General features: G+C 38.5%; 1 long non-coding RNA gene across 2 annotated transcripts in view; it reads right to left on the bottom strand.

The window, feature by feature from the left end:
* Window positions 1-23,823, bottom strand: part of LOC134484584 (uncharacterized) — a 40,566-nt gene that overhangs the window by 4,723 nt on the left and 12,020 nt on the right. For both annotated transcript variants that reach the window (XR_010062059.1, XR_010062060.1), the window contains exon 3: window positions 9,267-9,458. This is a non-coding gene — a long non-coding RNA (uncharacterized LOC134484584). The remainder of the gene's footprint in view (window positions 1-9,266; window positions 9,459-23,823) is intronic.

The following is a 23,823-nucleotide window of genomic DNA, read 5'->3' as shown; positions in this document are numbered from 1 at the left end:
GGTCTCTGCCAAAAAATTATCAGATATTCTTCATGCATGAATAGTGAAAAGTCAATTCTCAAACACAGCCCACAAATGGTCCTCACCACCTTAGGTAGCACACTCAAAATGACAAAGAAGAAAATAAACTGAGAACATAGTTCAGAATGCTTGTCAGTGATGCGATGATTCGACACAGTTAATCCATCTCAGGGACATCTTCTGTAGATAAATGACCAATTTCTCCAATTTCTTCATCTATTCCTCCTGATTAGTAATATTGGAGGGTTGGGATGATGTCTTCCCAGTAGGCCAGGAACATAGATAAATACAATTAAGCAAAGACTTGGGGAAGATCCACAAACTACAACAGTTTGGATAGGGGAGTAAAAAATACAGAAAAGTTTTAAATTCTGATAAAAACTTCCCTCAGAGCCTCAAAAATAGCTTTTCTTAGCTGTGAGGGTGGTTATGATGTGATCAATGGTTCACAGTTGTGGCTACAGGTGCACTGATTAACATATGTGTAATTTGAGTCATCAAAAGCAAACACTCAGAGAAAGCATGATGGGTCAATCTTGGAATGAGCAATTAAGAAGTGAAACTGAAGTATAGAGAGGTATCATCTGGAAGAAACAGACTGACAGAGACAAAGACAGAAAGACAGACAGACAGATACACACACACACAAACACACACACACACACACACACACACACACACACACAGACACTCACACACAAAACAAAGCAGAAGTCATAGGGAAAAATATGTTGTGGATCATTGGCAAGGAGCTTCAGCCAGGGAAGAAAAATCAAATTCTTCATTTGGGGGCCACATGTGACAACGTCTATACTCCTGAAAGGCAGTCACTACTACATTTATATACAACATCCATTAGGAAAATACAGACAGGGAAGTGTAACATAAGGGAAGAGACTAGGTATTGTTACACGATGCATGTTTATTAAAGCCCCATGTTACCTTTCTCCTGATGCTGGTAGTCCCTGTAAAGAGAAGCCATGGTCATCCTGGCATGCATTTCTTTTATCTCTGAAAATTTTTCTTCCATACATGATCGTTGGCCCCTAGGCTTGTTGGGAGCTATTGATATTCTACATCTTCTCAGTGGTTAAAGTTCTAGTCTAGTAGATTTGGACATCAGTTATATTTTTAATTGTGGTTCTACAATAGAGAGCAATTTCAGATCACACTGGAGTTTATGAGAGAATAAAGTGCTTGAACTGAAATTAAATATATTATCATTAGTAAAGATTATTGTAGGAAAGCTGAAAAACAGGAAAGAGAGGCAGACAGAAGGAGAAAGAGAGATGAGACTGAAAGACAGAGAAAGACACATACACAGAGAGACAGAGTGTAAAAATATGCCTTGTGTATATGAAGCCAGAAAATAATTTGTGAATCTAGGAGACAACACATAAATGACTGCCTGTAAATCCCAGTAACTAAGAAAGAAGCCTGGATCCAGTTGTGCTATTGAGATCATACAAGATTGGTATATACCAATGTGAGACACTAGACTTCCATGTGCAAATCCTTAGCCTAGAAAATGTAGTTATGGTTGTCCAGAAAACAAAACAAAACAAAACACAGATTTGTCCTCTCTGTCCCCATTCATTACTCTGATCTCCAATGTCACAAGAGGATAAATGGTCTTCCACTTACCCTGAAAAGTAGCTCACAATGAATAGCAGCTATCTTCAACGTTCCATCATCTGAGCCTACCCTTGTCTTGTGGATGGTACTCAGGAAGCTAACTGACAGGTTAAACTTTGCCTAGCTGGGTGTCAAATTTCAGACATGATACCACAACCTGTGATTGTCAACACTTCCATGTTTCTAATGGGAGGACAGTGTCACAATATCCTGATACTCTCTTGTCACGCTTTTTTTTTTTTATTAACTTGAGTATTTCTTATATACATTTCAAGTGTTATTCCCTTTCCCGGTTTCCGGGCAAACATCCCCCTCCCCCCTCCCCTTCCTTATGGGTGTTCCCCTACCAAACCACCCCATTGCTGCCCCCCCATAGTCTAGTTCACTGGGGGTTCAGTCTTAGCAGGACCCAGGGTTTCCCCTTCCACTGGTGCTCTTACTAGGATATTCATTGCTACCTATGGGGTCAGAGTCCAGGGTCAGTCCATGTATAGTCTTTAGGTAGTGGCTTAGTCCCTGGAAGCTCTGGTTGCTTAAGGTTGTTGTACTTTTGGGGTCTCGAGCCCCTTCAAGCTCTTCCAGTTCTTTCTCTGATTCCTTCAACGGGGGACCTATTCTCAGTTCAGTGGTTTGCTGCTGGCATTTGCCTCTGTATTTGCTGTATTCTGGCTCTGTCTCTCAGGAGTGATATACATCCAGCTCCTGTTGGTCTGCACTTCTTTGCTTCATCCATCTTGTCTAATTGGGTGGCTGTATATGTATGGGCCACATGTGGGGCAGGCTCTGAATGGGTGTTCCTTCAGTCTCTGTTTTAATCTTTGCCTCTCCCTTCCCTGCCAAGGGTATTCTTTTTCCTCATTTAAAGAAGGAGTGAAGCATTCATATTTTGATCATCCTTCTTGAGTTTCCTTTGTTCTAGGATCTAGGTTATTCAAGTATTTGGGCTAATAGCCACTTATCAGTGACTGCATACCATGTATGTCTTTCTGTGATTGGGTTAGCTCCTTCAGGATGATATTTTCCAGTTCCAACCATTTGCCTACGAATTTCATAAACTCATTGTTTTTGATAGCTGAGTAATATTCCATTGTGTAGATGTACCACATTTTCTGTATCCATTCCTCTGTTGAAGGGCATCTGGGTTCTTTCCATTTTCTGGCTATTATAAATAAGGCTGCGATGAACTTAGTGGAGCACGTGTCTCTTTTATATGTTGAGGCATCTTTTGGGTATATGCCCAAGAGAGGTATAGCTGGATCCTCAGGCAGTACAATGTCCAATTTTCTGAGGAACCTCCAGACTGATATCCAGAATGGTTTTACCAGTCTGCAATCCCACCAACAATGGAGGAGTGTTCCTCTTTCTCCACATCCTCGCCAGCATCTGCTGTCATCTGAGTTTTTGATCTTATCCATTCTCACTGGTGTGAGGTGAAATCTCAGGGTTGTTTTGATTTGCATTTCCCTTATGACTAAAGATGTTGAACATTTCTTTAGGTGTTTCTCAGCCATTCGGCATTCCTCAACTGTGAATTCTTTGTGTAGCTCTGAACCCCATTTTTTAGTAGGGTTATTTGTTTCCCTGCGGTCTACCATCTTGAGTTCTTTGTATATTTTGGATATAAGGCCTCTATCTGTTGTAGGATTGGTAAAGATCTTTTCCCAATCTGTTGGTTGCAGTTTTGTCCTAACCACAGTGTCCTTTGCCTTACAGAAGCTTTGCAGTTTTATGAGATCCCATTTTTCGTTCTTGATCTTAGAGCATAAGCCATTGCTGTTTTGTTCAGGAAATTTTTTCCAGTGCCCATGTGTTCGAGATGCTTCCCTAGTTTTTCTTCTAATAGTTTGAGTGTGTCTGGTTTGATGTGGAGGTCCTTGATTCACTTGGACTTAATCTTTGTACAGGGTGATAAACATGGATCGATCTGCATTCTTCTACATGTTGCCCTCCAGTTGAACCAGCACCATTTGCTGAAAATGCGATCTTTTTTTCATTGGATGGTTTTGGCTCCTTTGTCAAAAATCAAGTGAACATAGGTGTGTGGGTTCATTTCTGGGTCTTCAATTCTATTCCATTGGTTTATCTGTCTGTCTCTGTAGCAATACCATGCAGTTTTTATCACTATTGCTCTGTAATACTGCTTGAGTTCAGGGATAGTGATTCCCCCTGAAGTCCTTTTATTGTTGAGGATAGCTTTAGCTATCCTGGGTTTTTTGTTATTCCAGATGAATTTGCAAATTGTTCTGTCTAACTCTTTGAAGAATTGGATTGGTATTTTGATGGGGATTGCATTGAATCTGTAGATTGCTTTTGGTAAAATGGCCATTTTTACTATATTAATCCTGCCAATCCATGAGCATGGGAGATCTTTCCATCTTCTGAGGTCCTCTTCAATTTCTTTCCTCAGTGTCTTGAAGTTCTTATTTTACAGATCTTTTACTTGCTTGATTAAAGTCACACTTAGGTACTTTATATTATTTGGGTCTATTATGAAGGGTGTCGTTTCCCTAATTTCTTCCTCGGCTTCTTTCTCTTTTGTATAGAGGAAGTCAACTGATTTATTTGAGTTAATTTTATACCCAGCCACTTTGCTGAAGTTGTTTATCAGCTTTAGTAGTTCACTGGTGGAACTTTTGGGATCACTTAAATATACTATCATGTCATCTGCAAATAGTGATATTTTGACCTCTTCTTTTCCGATCTGTATCCCCTTGATCTCCTTTTGTTGTCTGATTGCTCTGGGTAGAACTTCAAGAACTATATTGAATAAGTAGGGAGAGAGTGGGCAGCCTTGTCTAGTCCCTGATTTTAGTGGGATTGCTTCAAGTTTCTCTCCATTTAGTTTAATGTTAGCAATGGGTTTGCTGTATATGGCTTTTACTATGTTTAGGTATGGGCCTTGAATTCCTATTCTTTCCAGGACTTTTATCATGAAGGGGTGTTAAATTTTGATAAATGTTTTCTCAGCATGTAATGAAATAATCATGTGGTTCTGTTCTTTCAGTTTGTTTATATAATGGATCACCTTGATGGTTTTCTGTATATTAATCCATCCCTGCATGCCTGGGATGAAGCCTACTTGATCATGGTGGATGATTGTTTTGATGTGCTCTTGAATTCAGTTTGCCAGAATTTTATTGAATATTTTGCGTCGATATTCATAAGGGAAATTGGTCTGAAGTTCTCTCTTTTTGTTGTGTCTTTGTGTGGTTTAGGTATAAGAGTAATTGTGGCTTCATAGAAGGAATTCGGTAGGGCTCCATCTGTTTCAATTTTGTGGAATAGTTTGGATAATATTGGTATGAGGTCTTCTATGAAGGTTTGATAGAATTCTGCACTAAACCCGTCTGGATCTGGGCTCTTTTTGGTTGGGAGAACTTTAATGACTGCTTCTATTTCCTTAGGAGTTATTGTGTTGTTTAACTGGTTTATCTGTTCCTGATTTAACTTCGATACCTGGTATCTCTCTAGGAAATTGTCCATTTCCTGAAGATTTTCAAGTTTTGTTCAATATAGGTTTTTAAAGTAAGATCTGATGATTTTTTGAATTTCCTCTGAATCTGTAGTTATGTCTCCCTTTTCATTTCTGATTTTGTTAATTTGGACACACTCTCTGTGTCCTCTCATTAGTCTGGCTAAGGGTTTATCTACCATGTTGATTTTCTCAAAGAACCAACTTTTGGTTCTGTTGATTCTTTTTATGGTCCTTTTTGTTCCTACTTGTTTGATTTCACCTCTGAGTTTGATTATTTCCTGCCTTCTACTCCACCTGGGTGTATTTGGTTCTTTTTGTTCTAGAGCTTTTAGGTGTCTGTCAAGCTGCTACATATGCTCTTTCCTGTTTCTTTCTGCAGACACTCAGTGCTATGAGTTTTCCTCTTAGCACAGGTTTCATTGTGTCCCATAAGTTTGGGTATGTTGTACCTTCATTTTCATTAATTTTTAAAAGGTTTTAATTTCTTTCTTTATTTCTTCCTTGACCAGGTTATCATTGAGTAGAGCATTGTTCAATTTCCAAGTATATGTGGGCATTCTTCGATTGTTATTGAAGACCAGTTTCAGATCGTGGTGGTCTGATAGCACGCATGGGATTATTTCTATCTTTCTGTACCTGTTGAGGCCAGTTTTTTGACCAATTATATGGTCAATTTTGGAGAAAGTACCATGAGGTGCTGAGAAGAAGGTATATCCTTTTGCTTTAGGATAGAATGTTCTATAAATATCCGTTAAGTCCATTTGGCTCATGACTTCTCTTAGTCTGTCGACATCATTGTTTAATTTCTGTTTCCATGATCTGTCCATTGATGAGAGTGGGGCGTTGAAATCTCCTACTATTATTGTGTGAGGTGCAATGTGTGTTTTGAGCTTTAGTAAGGTTTCTTTTACGTAAGTAGGTGCCCTTGTATTTGGGGCATAGATATTTAGGATTGAGAGTTCATCTTGGTGGATTTTTCCTTTGATGAATATGAAGTGTCCTTCATTATCTTTTTTGATGACTTTTAGCTGGAAACTGATTTTATTTGATATTAGAATGGCTACTCCAGCTTGCTACTTCTGACCATTTGCTTGGAAAGTTGTTTTCCAGCCTTTCACTCTGAGGTAGTGTCTGTCTTTGTCTCTGAGGTGTGTTTCCTGTAGGCAGCAGAATGCAGGGTCCTCGTTGCGTATCCAGTTTGTTAATCTATGTCTTTTTATTGTGGAGTTGAGGCCATTGATATTGAGAGATATTAAGGAATAGTGATTATTGCTTCCCGTTATATTCATATTTGGATGTGAGGTTATGTTTTTGTGCTTTTCTTCTCATTGTTTTGTTGCCAAGACGATTAGTTTCTTGCTTCTTCTAGTGGATAGCTTGCCTCCTTATGTATGGCATTACCATTTATTATCCTTTGTAGTGCTGGATTTGTAGAAAGATATTGTGTAAATTTGGTTTTGCCATGGAATATCTTGGTTTCTATATCTATGTTAATTGAGAGTTTTGCTGGATACAGTAACATGGGCTGGGATTTGTGTTCTTTTAGTGTCCGTATGGCATCTGTCCAGGAACTTCTGGCTTTCATAGTTTCTGGCGAGAAGTCTAGTGTGATTTTGATAGGTCTGCCTTTATATGTTACTTGACCTTTTTCCCTTACTGCTTTTAATATTATTTCTTTATTTTGTGTGTTTGGTGTTTTGACAATTATGTGACGGGAGGTGTTTCTTTTCTCGTCCAATCTATTTTGAGTTCTGTAGGCTTCTTGAATGTCTATGGGTATCTCTTTTTTTTAGGTCAGGGAAGTTTTCTTCTATGATTTTGTTGAAGATATTTACTGGTCCTTTGAGCTGGGAGTCTTCACTCTCTTCTATACCTATTATCCTTAGGTTTGATCTTCTCATTGAGTCCTGGATTTCCTGTATGTTTTGGACCAGTAGCTTTTTCCGCTTTACATTATCTTTGACAGTTGAGTCAATGATTTTTATGGAATCTTCTGCTCCTGAGATTCTCTCTTCCATCTCTTGTATTCTGTTGGTGAAGCTTGTATCTACAGCTCCTTGTCTCCTCTTTTGGTTTTCTATATCCAGGGTTGTTTCCATGTGTTCTTTCTTGATTGCTTCTATTTCCATTTTTAATTCCTACAACTGTTTGATTGTGTTTTCCTGGAATTCTTTTAGGGATTTTTGTGTCTCCTCTCTATGGGCTTCTACGTGTTTATTTATGTATTCCTGGAATTCTTTTAGGGATTTTTGTGTCTCCTCTCTATGGGCTTCTACGTGTTTATTTATGTTTTCCTGGAATTCTTTCAGGGATTTTTGTGTCTCCTCTCTATGGGCTTCTACTTGTTTATTTATGTTTTCCTGGAATTCTTTCAGGGATTTTTGTGTCTCCTCTCTATGGGCTTCAACTTGTTTATTTATGTTTTCCTGGAATTCTTTCAGGCATTTTTGCGATTCCTCTCTGTAGGCTTCTACTTGTTCTCTATGGGAGTTCTTCACATCTTTCTTGAAGTCCTCCAGCATCATGATCAAAAATGATTTTGAAACTAGATCTTGCTTTTCTGGTTTGTTTGGATATTCCATGTTTGTTTTGATGAGAGAATTGGGCTCCGATGGTGCCATGTAGTCTTGGTTTCTGTTGCTTGGGTTCCTGCGCTTGCCTCACGCCATCAGATTATCTCTAGTGTTACTTTGTTCTACTATTTCTGACAGTAGCTAGACTGTCCTATATGCCTGTGTGTCAGGAGTGCTGTAGACCTGTTTTCCTCTCTTTCAGTCAGTTATGGGGACAGAATGTTCTGCTTTTGGGCTTTTAGTTTTTCCTCTCTACAGGTCTTCAGCTGTTCCTGTGGATCTGTGTCTTGAGTTCACCAGGCAGCTTTCTTGCAGCAGAAAATTTGGTCTTACCTGTGGTCCCGAGGCTCAAGTTCGCTCATGGGGTGCTGCCCATGGGCTCTCTGCAGCGGCAGCAACCAGGAAGACATGTGCCGCCCCTTCTGGGAGCTTCAGTGCACCAGGGTTCCAGATGGTCTTTGGCTTTTTCCTCTGGCGTCCAAGATGTGTGTGCAGAGAGCAGTCTCTTCTGGTTTCCCAGGCTTGTCTGCCTCTCTGAAGGTTTAGCTCTCCCTCCCACGGGATTTGGGTGCAGAGAACTGTTTATCCGGTCTGTTTCCTTCAAGTTCCGGTGTATCTCAGGCAGGGGTCCTGCCGCTCCTGGGCCCTCCTCCACAGGAGCCCAGAGGCCTTATACAGTTTCCTCTTGGGCCAGGGATGTGGGCAGGGGTGAGCAGTGCTGGTGGTCTCTTCTGCCCTGCAGCCTCAGGAGTGCCCACTTGACCAGGCGGTTGGGTCTCTCTCTCACGGGGTCTGGGAGCAGAGAGCTGCTGCTGTCACGCTTTTCATATGCTTCATGTGACCCAGTTGATAGCCTCCTTCATCTTATTCACAGATCAACAGGATGCAACTTTGCTTCAGAGCCTTCATGTCTGGCCACAGAAGCCACGAGAAAAATGTCACAGTCAACAGTGATAATGTAGCCATCCCAGGGCATTTCCTCCAAGTTTTACTTTCAACTGTATTATTTTTTGCAGATTATGCTACTCTTTCTAGAAGGTCATGATGTGGGAGAACATTTGGATGCTGCCCCATCCACAGTTTAGAGATTTCTTACATAGAATCCTTCTCTATACTTGCATACAAACTAACCATTTAAGCACACAAACTGAAACACACACACACACACACACACACACACACACACAAACACAAACACAAACACAAACACGGTATACAGATAATAGAGAAGAGCTTATTGAAGAAAAGTTAGGTCAGTTGGTCTACTATATAAAATGGGAAGGGCTTTTCTAAAATCTATTACCCTAGAATGGAGGATGTTAAAATGGGAAAGAATAGTGAGTCGCGCTTTCCCCGCAACTTGGCCACATGAACAATGATGTATGAGACAATAGATCTGCATAGTCAAAGCCAAAGTCCAGAAGCATACACAGTCAATTGAAGATGAATACAGCTCATCTCTCTGATTCTAATGGAAGAGTTCAGTTGTTTCCCACACCTCTCCTGAAGAGCATTTCATTTCAGTCCAATGCTAGCACACTGAAGGATATTCAAGAACATACCTGACAGGTGATCTTTTGACCTAGGTTAATATAAACATGAAGCAAGAGTGTCAGCATTCCCAGAGCTCTGCTGAGCAGGGGGTGCTGATTTCCTCTGGATCACTTAGTAATGCTTCAGAAATCCAAGAAGTCAGCCTTCTCAGACTTATTCACAGCTGCACATGTGGTATCTTGTCTTCACAACACCATAGCCTGTAGATACAGAAACCAGGATGAAAACTGCAAACTTCACCAGCCTACATTTCTTTGACAGATGCCCAGAATCTCTGATAGGTCTCTCTAGATCCACGACTATAGATAGGCATGCCTTGTAGGGGTATAACATGGTTGTTTAGTTTCCCCATCTACTGTTCAGAACACGTAGGGAAGTCAGTAAGGAGCCAGTCCTTGTTTTAGTTTACTGACAGTTCTTCACTGTAGTAGAAAACTGCCTGCCAAAGGACACTTTTAGGACAAAACCGCAAGGAACAGATTTGGAAAAGGTCTATATCAATCCTCCATCTGATAGAGGGCCATAACCAATACATACAAAGAACTCAAAATTTAGACTTCAGAGAGACAAATATCCCTATTAAAATTATATTCCAGAACTAAACAAAGATTTCTCAACTGAAGGAAATCAATTATCTGAAAAGAACGTAAAGAAATGGTCATCATAGAAATGTAAATGAAAACAACTCTGAGTTTCCACCTCACAAAGTCAGAATGACTGTAATAAAAAAACTCAGGAGACAGAAGATGATGATAAGGATGTGAAGAAAGAGGAACACTCCTTCTTTGTTGGTTGGATTACAAACTGGTTCAAACATTCTGGAAATCAGTCTGCAGGATCCTTAGAAAATTGGACATTGCAGTAACTGAGGTCCAAGCCATACCACTCCTGGTCATATACCGAAAAGAAGACATACAAAAAAGACACATACAGAACAATGTTCATAGCAGCCTTATTTAAAATACCCATAGGCTGGAAAGAACCCAGATGGCATTCATCAGAGAAATGGATACAGAAAAATATGGTACATCTACACAATGGACTACTAATCAGCTATAAAACAATGATTACAAGAAAGACATAGACAAATGGATTGAACAAGAAAATATCATCCTGTGTGAAGCAAACAAATCACAGAAAAACACACATGGTATGCAATCACCAAACGTGTGTATTGACCCAAAAGCTCAAATTACTCATGATACCATCCACAGACCACTAGAAGGTCAAGAAAAGGAACCCAACTTATGCTTGCTTCAGTCCGTTTTAGAAGGGGGAAAAATATCTATGAGTTTACAGCAGATACTGAAGGAATATAAGAATATAAGATTGATATGAATATAGGATTGATGAAGCTAAGAAGTACATGCTGACAGGAAACAGATTTAGATCTTCCCTGAAAGACATAGCTAGAGCATGTCAAATACAGAAGTGAATGCCAGTGGCAAACCAGTGCACTGATCCAGACCTCCTGTTGGTTGATTTTGAGAAAGGTTTACAAGAACTGAAGGATATTTCAAATCCCATAAGAACTACAGTGCCAATGAACCAGAGCTTTCTGGTTCATTCAAACCAATATTCAAATCTGTACATGGAAAGACCTAAAGATCCAACTGCATATGTGGCAGAGGATGGCCTTGTTGGGCACCAATGTAAGGAGAAGCCGATTGTACTCCATTGGTTTGACTCCCAGTGAAAGAGAATGACAAGGGGCAGTAAGGGGAGTTTATAGAAAAAGGGGAGGATACTAGTTAAGCTCTATGGAAAGGAACTTGGGAAACGAAATAACATTTGAAATGTAAATATGGAAATATCCGATTAAAAATTCATTAAAATTTCCTGAAAAAAAATAAGAAATAAAGGAAGGAAAAGGAATAAAAACTTACTGACTCAGAAATCTTAAGGGTAACTGTTAGGGAATGCTACTCAGAGTAATAGTAGTGAAAAGAGTGAGATGATGAAGTCTCAACTAGAAGCAATTCTCCTTCCCAGATATCAGTTTCAGACACAAACTGCACTAAAGGAATCCAAAGCATGGAGGAGTTTACACTGAACTGAGGACACAATACTTGCCTTTGCCTTCTTCCTTAGCACCTTTAGTTCTGGGCACAAAGAAATGCCTTGAGCTTTCAGGAAAACTACTTTGTCCTTCCCAAGACTTAGCTTTTAGAATAAAGAAATTAATTATATAAACTCAATAACTTCCAGGAACCATAATAGGCAGGGAAGTCTACATACTTTGAGAGGCTCCCAGCTACTGATTCCTATATGTGGAAGGCTATGATTTAGGCTATCTCTTTGAGGAACCCAGTCAACCCCTAAGCAGGACTCACTGAGCTTTACCAAGGAGCACATATTTGTTCTTTTTATACCAAGACAGAAGGCCAGCTTCCTTCTCCCTATCCCTCCACCTTGATCTTCTCTCTCACAAATGGCTGTTTACTTTGAATTATAGGCCAATTAGTAAACCCTAGAGGTAGAGGTACTTAAGGAATATCTGAGAGGCAGTTAATGTCACGACAACACTTGTGACATCACAGAAGAATCTACTACTCTCCAGGTTACAAGAGATTTTTCGTTGAGGTCTTAATGGTGATGTGACTGAGAACTGCCTTGTCCTACCTGCTAAACAGCTTTCCTTACATTGACCAGATTAGAGGGTGCCCTTTCCAGGAGTGTCTCCTGTGACACAGTGGAAACCTTTACATACATCTCTCTAAACCTAGAGACTTCTCTTTGCTTCATTAGTGGTTACATATTCTGAATGGAGATAGTCAGGGGCTTGTTACTGGTAGAAAAAATTAGGAACATGGAGGGGAAGAGATTCTTCTAGATAATATTTTTAATCCCAGTCAATTTCTGTGACATACAAATCAATTTTCTAGGTTTTCTCTGTTTCCTATGGCCAGTGTTTTTCCTACAGACCTTTAAATGAATGAATATTTTACTACATTTTCCAATTTTACATTCCTTGATAGTGAACTTTATATATATTTCTGAATGTTTACTCAAAAATTCCATTTTCCAATTTCATTATTTTGCAATTGTTTTGGAACAAAAGTGGGCCCAGTTTTAGAGTCATTATAACAGTGTAAGTATTGTGTTCCCATTTCAATGATAAACTCCCAAATCCACATTTTATCCAAAAATTACCAGACATCAGGAAAGCAAAGGACAACATGAACTATTGAATGTGTTTCTGTAGTCCCATTAGACATCAGTTCTCTAATATCTACCTTCCTGTGTTACCAGGGACAGACTTGAGGGTTTTGGATATTTTACCATGATTCTTTTTTCAGTCCAACCCTAAGATTCAGGAAGATGGGCAAGGAGAGGGATGGCTTTAGGTCCATGGAAACATCAACTTCAATAGGTTCATAAGAACAGGAGGGAGTATATTTGACACTGTAATTTTTGGATTCTAAATTCTTGACCTAGATCTGCTTATTCATGCTAAATTTCCAAATAACCTCATAGCTGTAAGGACCATCAAGAATATATATATATATATATATATATATATATATATATATATATATATATATATAATTTCATCCAACAAAATTAGATAAGAATGATTAAGCTTAGAAGTGCATGCTGAGAGGAACCAGGTATAGAACTTTACACAGTGACCCAGCTAGAGCATGCCAAATACAGAATTGAATGCTAGTGGCAAACCAGTTAACTGAAAGCGGACCTCATTTTGGTAGATTTTGAGAAAGGATTACAAGAGCTGAAGGGGCTTTCAATCCCATAAGAACAACAATGCCAATGAACCAGAGCTTTCTCTTACCAAACCAATATTCAAAGACTGTACATGGACAGACCTATGGCTCCAAAAGTGTATGTAGCAGAGGATGACCTTATTGGGCACCAATGGAAGGAGAGGCCATTGGTCTTCCCTGGGATTGACTGCCTGTTCAAATGATTTTCAAGGTATAGTAAGTGGGGTAATAGAACAAGGGGAGGGGAACTGATAAGGGATTTTATGGCCAGGAAATTGAAAAAGGAAATAATATTTGAAATGTAAATATAGAAATATTCAATAAGAAAAGAATAAAATTTGCTAAAAAATAAAAAAAAAATGAAAGAAATAAAAGAAAAGAAAAGTGCCAACTAATCACACTTATTGACTCAGAAATCTAAATGGTCTTGTCAGGGAATGATAATCAGAGTAATACAGTCGAAAGTCTGATGTAATGAAGTCTCAACTAGAAGCAATTTTCTCTCCCAGATATCAGTTTCAGACACAAACTGCACTCTAGGAATACAAAGCCTGGAGGAGTTTAAATTGAGCTGAGGACACAATACTTGTTGTTTCCATCTTCCTTAGGAACTTTTCCTTCTGGGCAGAAAGAATAGAATCCATGAGCTCTTAGAAAATCAACTCTGTCCATCCCAGTACCTGACATTTGGAATATAGATATTAATGATATAAACATCTCTGATTTCCAGGAACCATAGCCAGCAAGTAAATCTAGATGCTACTGAGTGGATCCAGGCTCCAGCTTCCCACGTGTGGAAGGCTGAGATCAACACCATCTCTTCAATGAACCATAACTATTCTGAGAGAGCATTCAGTGAGCGTTCCCATGGACTACATATTTCGTCGATTTTTTAAACTAAAACAAAAGGCCAGCTTCATTCTCTCCATCTCTGATCTCTTCTTCTTCTTTGTTCACCTCCCAAATGGCTGTTTACTCTGAATTAGAAGACAATTAGTAAACCGTAGAGGTACTGAAGGAATATCTGAGAGGCAGAGCAGTCACAACAACACCTGTGACATCACCGAAGAACCTAAGACTCTTCTGGATAAAGAGATTTTTCAGGAAAAGCCTAATGGTGATGTCACTGAGAACTGCCATGGCCTTCCTGCAGAACAGCTTTCCTTACATTGACAAGATTAGAGGGTGCCCTTTCCAGGAGTGTGTCCTTTGACACAGTGGAAAAGATTACATACTACATCTCAATAAAGAAAGTGACTTCTCTTTGCATCATTAGTGGTAACATGCTCTGAATGGCGAAAGTTAGTTAGGGACTTGGCATGGGTAGAAAAGATCTAGGAACTTGGAGTGGAGGAGAATCTTCTGGATAATAATTTTATTCATTGGATCATTCCTGTGAAATACAGTTCAATTTCCTAGGTGTTTTCTGTTTCTTAAAGGACAGTATTTTCCCAACAGACCTTTAATTGAAAGAATATTGTATGACATTTTCTTACTGTACATTCCTTCATAGTGGACTTTACATAGATTCCTGAATGTGTATTCAAACATTCTGTTTTCCAATTCAATATTTTGCAATGATTTTGGCAACAAAGAATGCCCAGCTATAGAGTGAATATAAGATTAATATTGTTTACCTCTTCGAAATGATAAACTCCCAAATCCTCATTTTATCCAAAATTTATCAGACATCAGTAAAGCAAAGGACAATATGGACTACCTAACGTGGTTCTGTTGTCACATTAGATATCAGTTCTCAAATATCTTCCCACGGCCAGACTTGAGGGTTTTGGATGTTCTACCATGATCTTTCTTCAGGGCAAATATAAGATTCAGGAGGATGTGCTGGGAGAGGAATTGCTTGAGGTCCAGTGAAACCTCAACTTCAATAGGTTCAAAAGAACAATAGGTAGTCTATTTGGCATTGTCATTTGTGGATTCTATATTCTTGACCAAGTGGCACAGAATCCACGTTAACATTCCATGTACCCTCATAGCGTTAGGAGACAACAAAAGTGTGTGTGTGTGTGTGTGTGTGTGTGTGTATATATATATATATATATATATATATATATATATATATATATATATATATATATATATATATATATATGCATGCCACCAAAACTAGAGAAGATTGATGAAGTTAAGAAATGCATTCTGCCAGGAACCGGGTGTAGATATTGCCTGAAAGACACAGCTAGAGCAGGTCAACTATATATATGAATGCTAGTGGCAAACCAGTGAACTGAAGACGGACCTCTTGTTGGAACATTTTGAGAGAGGATTACTAGAGCTGAAGGTGCTTTCAACACCATGAAAACAACAATTACAATGAATTAGATCTTTCTGGTACTAGACCAATATTCAAAGAATGTGCATTGACAGACCTATGGCTCCAACTGCATATGTGGCAGAGGATGGCCTTGTTGTGCACCAATGGAAAGAGAACCCCTTGTTCCTACCTAGGTTTCTCTCTCAGTTCATGGGCATGCCAAGTGGCCTTAAGGGGTATTAAATAATTGCAGAAACTGCACATACTGTGGCCATATTCCGGTATTCAGGACACAAGGAAATTAATTTGATTAATCATAGGTATGCAAGGAGATACTTCAGGAGAAGAAGAGGAAAGGGAACTTGGGCCTGACTGATGCACAGCATGAGTTCACCAATCCTAAAAAGAAAGAGGAGAGATGTAGTTCTTCCTCATCTTAAAAAATGTGTAGAATCTTTTTAATGTTTTTTCTCTCCAAGCTTGGTTACTGGAAGATTGATATAATTTATTAATTTTTATTTACATTATAATTGTTGTTCCATTTCCCTGTTTCACCTCCAGGAACCAAGTATCTCATCCTTCTTCCCCTGATTCTATGAGGGAGCTCCTTACCCACCTACCCACCTACTCCCTCCCGCCTCCATTTCCTGACATTCCCCTACCCTGGGACATTGAGCCTTGACAGGATAAGGGACCTCTCCTTCCAGGTCGATCCTCTGCTACATATGTGACAAGAGTTATAGGTCAATCCCTGTGTACTCTTGGGATGTTGGTTTGGTTCCTGTTATTTCCTGTGGGAAGGTTATTTTTAAAGTTGTCACAGATATAATTTTAAGGAATCAAGTGCAAACGAGAGAGGAATGTGTTGTTATAAACCTAAACACACATCTATGGAAGGAAACTAATTAGAATGGCCAGGAGTTCTTATGATGCCCTGCCATACTTTTCCAGATTTCCAGTGTTTTTTTTTCCCTGAACTCAGCCATTTAACCTTAAAGGAAGGCCATTCTAAAAGAATCCATACACACCTCCTTGTGGTTTTCAGGAAATAATAAAGATAATATCCCCAAGGAGTGAATGGCTTTTTAGTTTTAATAAAAAAATCTCAATTCACAGTGACAAATAACGGAATGGTCAGAAGAGACAGAGATAGACAACACATAAACAAATAAATGAATATAAGGAGACAATAAATGGTGGCTACAACAAAATCATGCACTTGGGAAAAGTGTCATTTGGAGACATCTCCCTAGAATCTTGATGTCTGTTAGAGGCAGTAAAAATGGCCATCACTATGTGTTCAACAGAAGGTTTTAGATCCAGTATTACTTCTAAAAGTAACAAAATACATGAAAATTTCTATAGGAAATGTAGACCAGGGTATCACAGGTCCCTCAATCACTCTGTTGAGTTTCTTTATCTTGGTTCCCTGTGGAATGCCTCAGGTAGCACCTTGAAAAAAACCTACACACATCAGGGTCATAGTACATGATGAAATGTATAATTTGCTCAAACTGGTTACAATTTCAAAAAGATAAATCTATGGCTTCACGATATTACAGGGTAAAATCGAAAGACCACTCAGAATGACCAAGGCTTGGAGGGAAATATTTTAGGAAGACTAACTCTAAATGCAAATTACCAGATTCAGTTTTAAAGAAAAAGTATACAAGAACAAAAATGCATCCTATTTGGCTAATGCTGGGGGAAACAAGAAAGTTTAACAAGAGTCAAGAACATGCGGTCAGCTAGGTCAACTTCAACTTCTCAGTTTCTAGAAAAGAGTTGGGTTCTCTGCCAGAAACATTATCAGGCCAGTTGGTAGAAATGAGAGACAGCTTGCACTTGGAAAAGATGGAGAGATGTTTGTCCTCATAGCCAATGTATAAAGAAAATAGTCAAACTCGTGCAGAATGACAAAGGGTGCAAACCCATCAGGCATGGAGATTGGTATCTAATGAGGTGCTTCTGTTGGGGGAAGAAAATAAAACAGGGTAGTGAAGAAGGTATTTATAAATACAACCTAAGGTTGTATTTACACATGGTTGTCTATATAACCATAACTAGAGTAGAAAATGATTAATAATTGAAATCAATAATTCCTTCATATTTTGTTAATAAAGTGTTTCTATAGATTTTTGTGTTTTCTTTCCTCCATTTATTTATCATGCAATATAATATCAATTAAGACAATACAATCATTTTCATATTCATTTCAAATTTGAGATACTAAAAGAATGTGCCATGAAACCCATTGCACCTATTCTAAATGTATAACGTGTTTGACATTGTGGAATTGATAATTATATCACATTCAGTATAACTATGACCTGGTTAAATATATAATGCATTTCTATTTGTAAGTAGGATCATTCTATTTTATCAAGGCACCATTATAATCTGGTTATTATTTTCATTTACAAATTATTCACAATATAGGAAAATATGATGTTGTCTCAAGTTGACAAGAAGTAGACTCGTGATGGCTATTTTCGGTTGCCTACGTGAATGCAACAGGAATTATCTAAAACCATAAAATAATTGGCATATCTTTGAAGGACTTCTGGTTTCATTCAAAGTGACAAGATCTACTTCTAGTCTGAATATGTAAAATATAAAAACACACCATGAATCCAGATATTTAATCCTGCTACAATGTGGTCAATTCCTTCTATTGGAAGCCTATAGGAGGACAAGGAAGAAAGAAATGCTTGTTCTTATCCTGCTTGGTCTGTCTTGATAGCAAGTTTATTTCATTACTGGCATTAAATCTTAATTCGAAAGAATGCCAAAACCACTGAAGACAACTTAAGACATCATTCTTGGTGACACAGCAATTGGAAGATTCTTGACCTTAACTTTCACAGCCAGCCATTGTTGGATTAGCTGTACCAGAGCCTGTAAGTCACTCAAATAATCTCTCCTCTCCCCATATGTGCACAAACACATACAGGCACACACACACACACACACACACACACACACACAAACACACACACACATATATGTATATCTATATATGTATATATATGTATATCTATGTATATATATATGCATATCTCAGATCAATACTTCTCTGTCTGTTTATCTACCTACCATGATACCTAGATACCTAGACATATAAGTAGACACATAGATTAATATTAGGTTGTGTGAAATCGGTATAGACCCAGGATAGAGTAGGTGCCTCCAATCATGTCACAGGTACTTGGTGCTTAATTCTTCTCAATCCAAGATATCTGTTACTGCTGTGGAAGCAAACTTACTCCACAAATTAGTCCTCACTTACACAGGACATAATCAAAACTGTGTGTGAGTTTATAGGTATCTTAAGAATAAAGTTAAAGAATGCCAGTAAAGTATTTGGGTTTCAATTAAGCTTCATGCATTTAGACTCTGTCTTTAGCACTACATTTCAAGGCTTAAACGACGCTTGTGTTCCCTGAGGCCTACCGGCACAATGGACAACCAGGAAGACACTGCTTCAAGCACTTGCCAGCAAATCCCCTGAAAGCACACTCTGCAGGAGTAAACTACACCCTGAATCTTGCACTCCATTTTCTGATGCACAACTCTGACTGCTTTCATGGAGACCAGCTCTGACAAGGACTAACCAAGAAAGATCCTGACCCAATTCCTTGTGTAACAAGACCCCTTAAAGCACACTCAGGAACCTTAAATATCACCCCATTCCCTAGGGTCCATTATCTGGAGAACAACTTCCACCTTCTTTGCTCTAGATTAATGTGGTAACTGGGTTCCCAAACAAAACCTATACTAGGTAACATAGAAACAATTTTAGGACCCAAAACCCAAGAGGCCGCATAGGCCGTAAAAACCTGTGGATAGACCCCTACTGGGTTTGAACCTTTGCAAGTAACCTGTGCTCTGGGACACTCAGAGCAGAAGTCAGAAAGAAAACAGGAATCAATGGAGTGGGGCATCCAAAAGCACTTTTCCAACAATGATAATCTCAGAAATCATCATGTAAATCCATAATAACTGCAAAACCAAGAGGGCTAAAGGGCAACATAAGATCACAATCAATAACACCCAGGGCAATTGGTATAACCATGTTCTAACTATACTAAAGCAGCCTGTTGAATATTAAATCACAGCTGCAGCAGAAAATGACCTTAAATCTAATCTTATGAAGATTCTAGCTAACTTTAAAGAAGTAATGAATAATCCCTGTAAATAAATATAGGAAAATAAAATCAAATGGGTGAAGAAAATGAATAAGATTGTTCAAGGCCTGAAAAGAAAAATAGAAGAAATAAGAAAAACATAAAATAAAGAAACCCTGGAGATGGAAACCCTACGTAAGAGAACAGAAACTATAGATGCAAACATCAACAAGAGAGTACAAGAGATGGGAGCAACAATCACAGGCATATAAGACAGATGGAATTAATCTATCAGCAAAGATAAATATTAAATATAAAACCTCCGGGAAATATGGGACACTATGAAAAAAGAAAAAAACAAACAAACAAACAAACAAACCTAAGTGCAATAGGAATACAAGGAGAAGATTCTCAGTTTGAAAGTCCAGGAACTATTTTCAACCAAGTAATAGAAGAAAACTCCCCTAAACCAATGGAAGAGATGTCCATGAATGTACATGAAGTTTACAGAACAAGAAATATGTTGGATTAAAAGAAAAGAAAACAAACAAATGTGTCCACATAATAATCAAATCTTAATATACAGAAAAATGATATTAAACGGTACAAAGGAAAAAGCCCAAGTAACAAACATAGGCAAACTTAACAAAACTATATTAATTTTTAACAGAAAGTCTAAAAGTCAGAAGGGCCTAGGCAGATATCTTACATACATTAAGAGAACACAGATATAGGAAAAGATCACCATGGACTAAAGCTGGCATTAAAAATCAAGGAAAAGTCTCTACAAACTCATGTAAATTAAACAACTTTTTACCGAATGACTGATGGCCTCGAGAGGACATACAGAAATTAAAGACATTCTAAAATTCAGTGAAAATGAAGGAGTAGCATACACAATCTCATGAGAAACAATGAGAGAATTGCAAAGAGGAAAGATCACTAGAAAAATGGCCTTTCCAATGCAATCAGAGAGATCACATACCAGTAACTTAAAAACACAGGGAAGACCTCTACAAGAAAACAATCAAACAAACAAACAAACAAACAAACATGCCACAGGGGCAGTTATCAGAAGGCAGTTATCAAACTCAAGGCTGGAATCAATAAATAAGAAAAAAGAAGACAGTAATATTAAAAAGGGTCCCAAGAGTTGAGAAAATTAGCAACTTAGCCAATCTAATTCAAACGTGGAGGAACATTCTCCTAACTAACAAAAATGAAGGAAGACATAACGAGGAACAATGAGATAATTCAAAGAATCCTTAGGTTTTACTTCAAAAGCATATACTCGGGCTGGGGATTTAGCTCAGTGGTAGAGCGCTTACCTAGGAAGCGCAAATCCCTGGGTTCGGTCCCCAGCTCAAAAAAAAAAAAAAAAAAAAAAAAAAAAAGCATATACTCCTTAACATTGGAAAATCAGAATAAAATAGTCAATTTCAAATTTAAATCAAGATCAGGTAAACAACTTGAATAAAGGTAAAGCCCCTAAGGAAATACAATCATTAAAAGTCTCCCAACTAAAAAAAAGGGTGCATAGCATGGCAGGTTAGAACACATGTGGGAATCCCCCTTCTCTAAGGAGAAGGATAAGGAGCAATGGAAGAGGAGCATGTGAGTGTGGGAATGGGATGAGAGGACTTGGGAAAGGCTGTAATCCAGATGCAAAGGGAACAGATGAAGGGAATTAAAACAAAGGAATTACTGGCCATATGACTTACTTCTCCCACAGATTTTCTTACTGTATAGCAGTCTTCCTATCCCTAACTTATGTCCCTTGTCTCACACACCTGTGGGCCCCCCAGACATGGGCACAGAGCTGTGACACTGAAGAGCCTGGAGAAATATTTGTTGATTGTCTGCTGAGAAGGAGGCCAGCTGTAGAACACACCTCCTGTCATACTTTGATTTTCCCTGTCTAGAAACCTTCTAGGACACTTTTCGAAGCTGATTTCTACCAATTGTGGATGACAGAATCTTTTCTTCAGTCCTTTAAGGGGAGAAAATGCAAAGCTGGGAGTGGGTGGGAAAAGCTGCTGAATCCTGAGTGCAAGTTTTGTGTGGAGTTCCTCTACTTGCTTTCTGGTAAATCAGGGAAGAACCAGGCAAAAGGGTGCTTTCCTGGTGTACTAGAACACTGTAATCTAGATTGTATGCAACAGGGCCACCAGGAGAAATGATGGTTAGGAAGGCAAGAAATCACCAAAGAGCCTTGTAAGAGTGCATTGTCCTTGGAAGTATGTCTGACTAATGCATAATGCACAGCAGCATCTATGCCTCTTTTTATGTCACAGTCGGAGCCTGGCTATATGAGGCAATTGTGGCACACTGACTGTCCACAGGACCTCTAGGACATATGATTCTTTTTACGCTAACCCTGATCTCTGTAAGGTGACCTTGGAGCTTTGAGACAATAGGAAGACATAGCACAAAACACACACACACGAACACACACACACACAAACACCACCACTTCCAACAACAACAACTACAAAATCAACAAAAAATAAACAAAGAAACAAACAAACAAAAACAACAAAGAGGTAATTTGTTGTAGAAAATAATTTAATCCCAATATGGTATTTTTACCCTGCCTTTGTCCATTTAATTCCCTGTTAAAAGACACACACATACACACACACACACACACACACACACACACGCATGCACACACACACACACACAAACACACACCACCACTAGCACCACCACCACCAACAACAACAACAAAAACAACAACAAACAAACAAACAAACAAAAACAAAAAACAAGGAGGTAGTTTGTTGTAAAAAATAATTTACTCCCATTCTGGTGTTTTTACCCTGCCTTTGTCCATTTTATTCCCTGATAAAACACACACACACAGACACACACACACACACACACACATATTTTATATTAAGATAAGCCATTTTGAGAAATCGAAATGCCCAGATATTTACACTTTATCTCATTAAAATCTATTTTCTATCTATAATTCCACACTATTACTATGTTTTATCTGGCCTTCTCTTGATTCCAATTGACCAGATGGTATGTCCATGCCTTTTTGAACCAAAAACCATTGCACGTTCCTCTTCTTTTCACTCTGATCTCTCTTCTGGGTCTCTTCTGCCTTCCTACCCCACCCTGACAGTAAATTCACCCTCAAGACTTCCAATAATCCGTTTTGGCTCCTACAAACATCACAAATGTTTGTGATGTGTGCATGGGATTATGCACGTGCATGTGAGGGTCTGTGTGTGTGTGTGTGTGTGTGTGTGTGTGCGTACATGCATGCACACATTCACATGATTAAAACATAAACATTCTTTGAACATAAAAAGAAAACTCATAATTCATTTGAACGAGCATTCTTAGATGAGTTTAGCCATCATAAAAAAAAATTATTTTTGCAACTGGTGGTTTTTACATACTTGTTGGGAATGCAAACTCAAGTCCTCATATTTGCATGACAATGAAATCACCAACTATGACATCATCCAAACACCTTACAATTACATTTTATAAGCTTCTTAGGTTTACTGATGTGTTAGTTACAGATTCAGATACTATCTGTCTAAATACAAGTTGTATGGTTGCTTAGATATTTTTAAGAGTCCTCAGATGCCTGATAGTGCTGACTCGTGCCTTTAATTGCAGTACATGATCAAGTTTCTTTGTTCTGGGTGAAGGTCCTCACAATGACTCTGCATTGCTCTGGAATGGCCTCTTGTATTTACATTCTTTTGTGCTAATTTAGCAATAATCCAGAATCATCCAACCTAGCTGTCAAACATCACATTATATGATGTTTCCAAGTCAAGTGATTGCTAGGTCCTACTTGCCATGGCATATCACTGTGTTGAAAATCTATTGGAGCCCTCAGGAATGCTTCTTCAAACTTGTCATCAGCTGCTGTTGTAATACACAAATCCTATGATACATAGCCTTTCACCTGTGAAAAAGAATAACCTTTACAGCAGGCTGATCATGTACCTTGTTGTACACTATGTTATTCTTTCAGCCAACACATGCCACTGTGTGCTTATTAGATGTCACAAACACTATGGGGATACATCTGGCTTTCCAAATTTCTCATATAAAACCAGGATGAACTTTATAAACCCTTTTTCAGGATCAGACCTTTATATAGGCTTTGAAACATAACAATAAACACTGATTTTCCTTATGGAAGAATAAATTCCTGACAAGAGGAGGGAGAGATTGCTGTCATCTCTGTTTAACAATAACCTCAGCATGCCATGTGTGTGATATGTAGTAGCTCCAATACTGTACTGTGGAAATAATATGATGTTTTTGGTGTACTCTGTCTAAATGACAGTGTGACATCCATATAGATTCCTGTCCTAACAAATATGGAGGCCTGAGGATTCATTCAGCTTGCTAAAGCCCCTAATAGAGGAACTTTGCTCACCAACTCCTTGTTGTTGTACCC

The sequence above is a fragment of the Rattus norvegicus genome (assembly GCF_036323735.1).
Source record: "Rattus norvegicus strain BN/NHsdMcwi chromosome Y unlocalized genomic scaffold, GRCr8 chrY_unlocalized_13, whole genome shotgun sequence".
NCBI lineage: Eukaryota > Metazoa > Chordata > Mammalia > Rodentia > Muridae > Rattus > Rattus norvegicus.
This window is presented reverse-complemented; position numbering and strand designations above follow the sequence as displayed.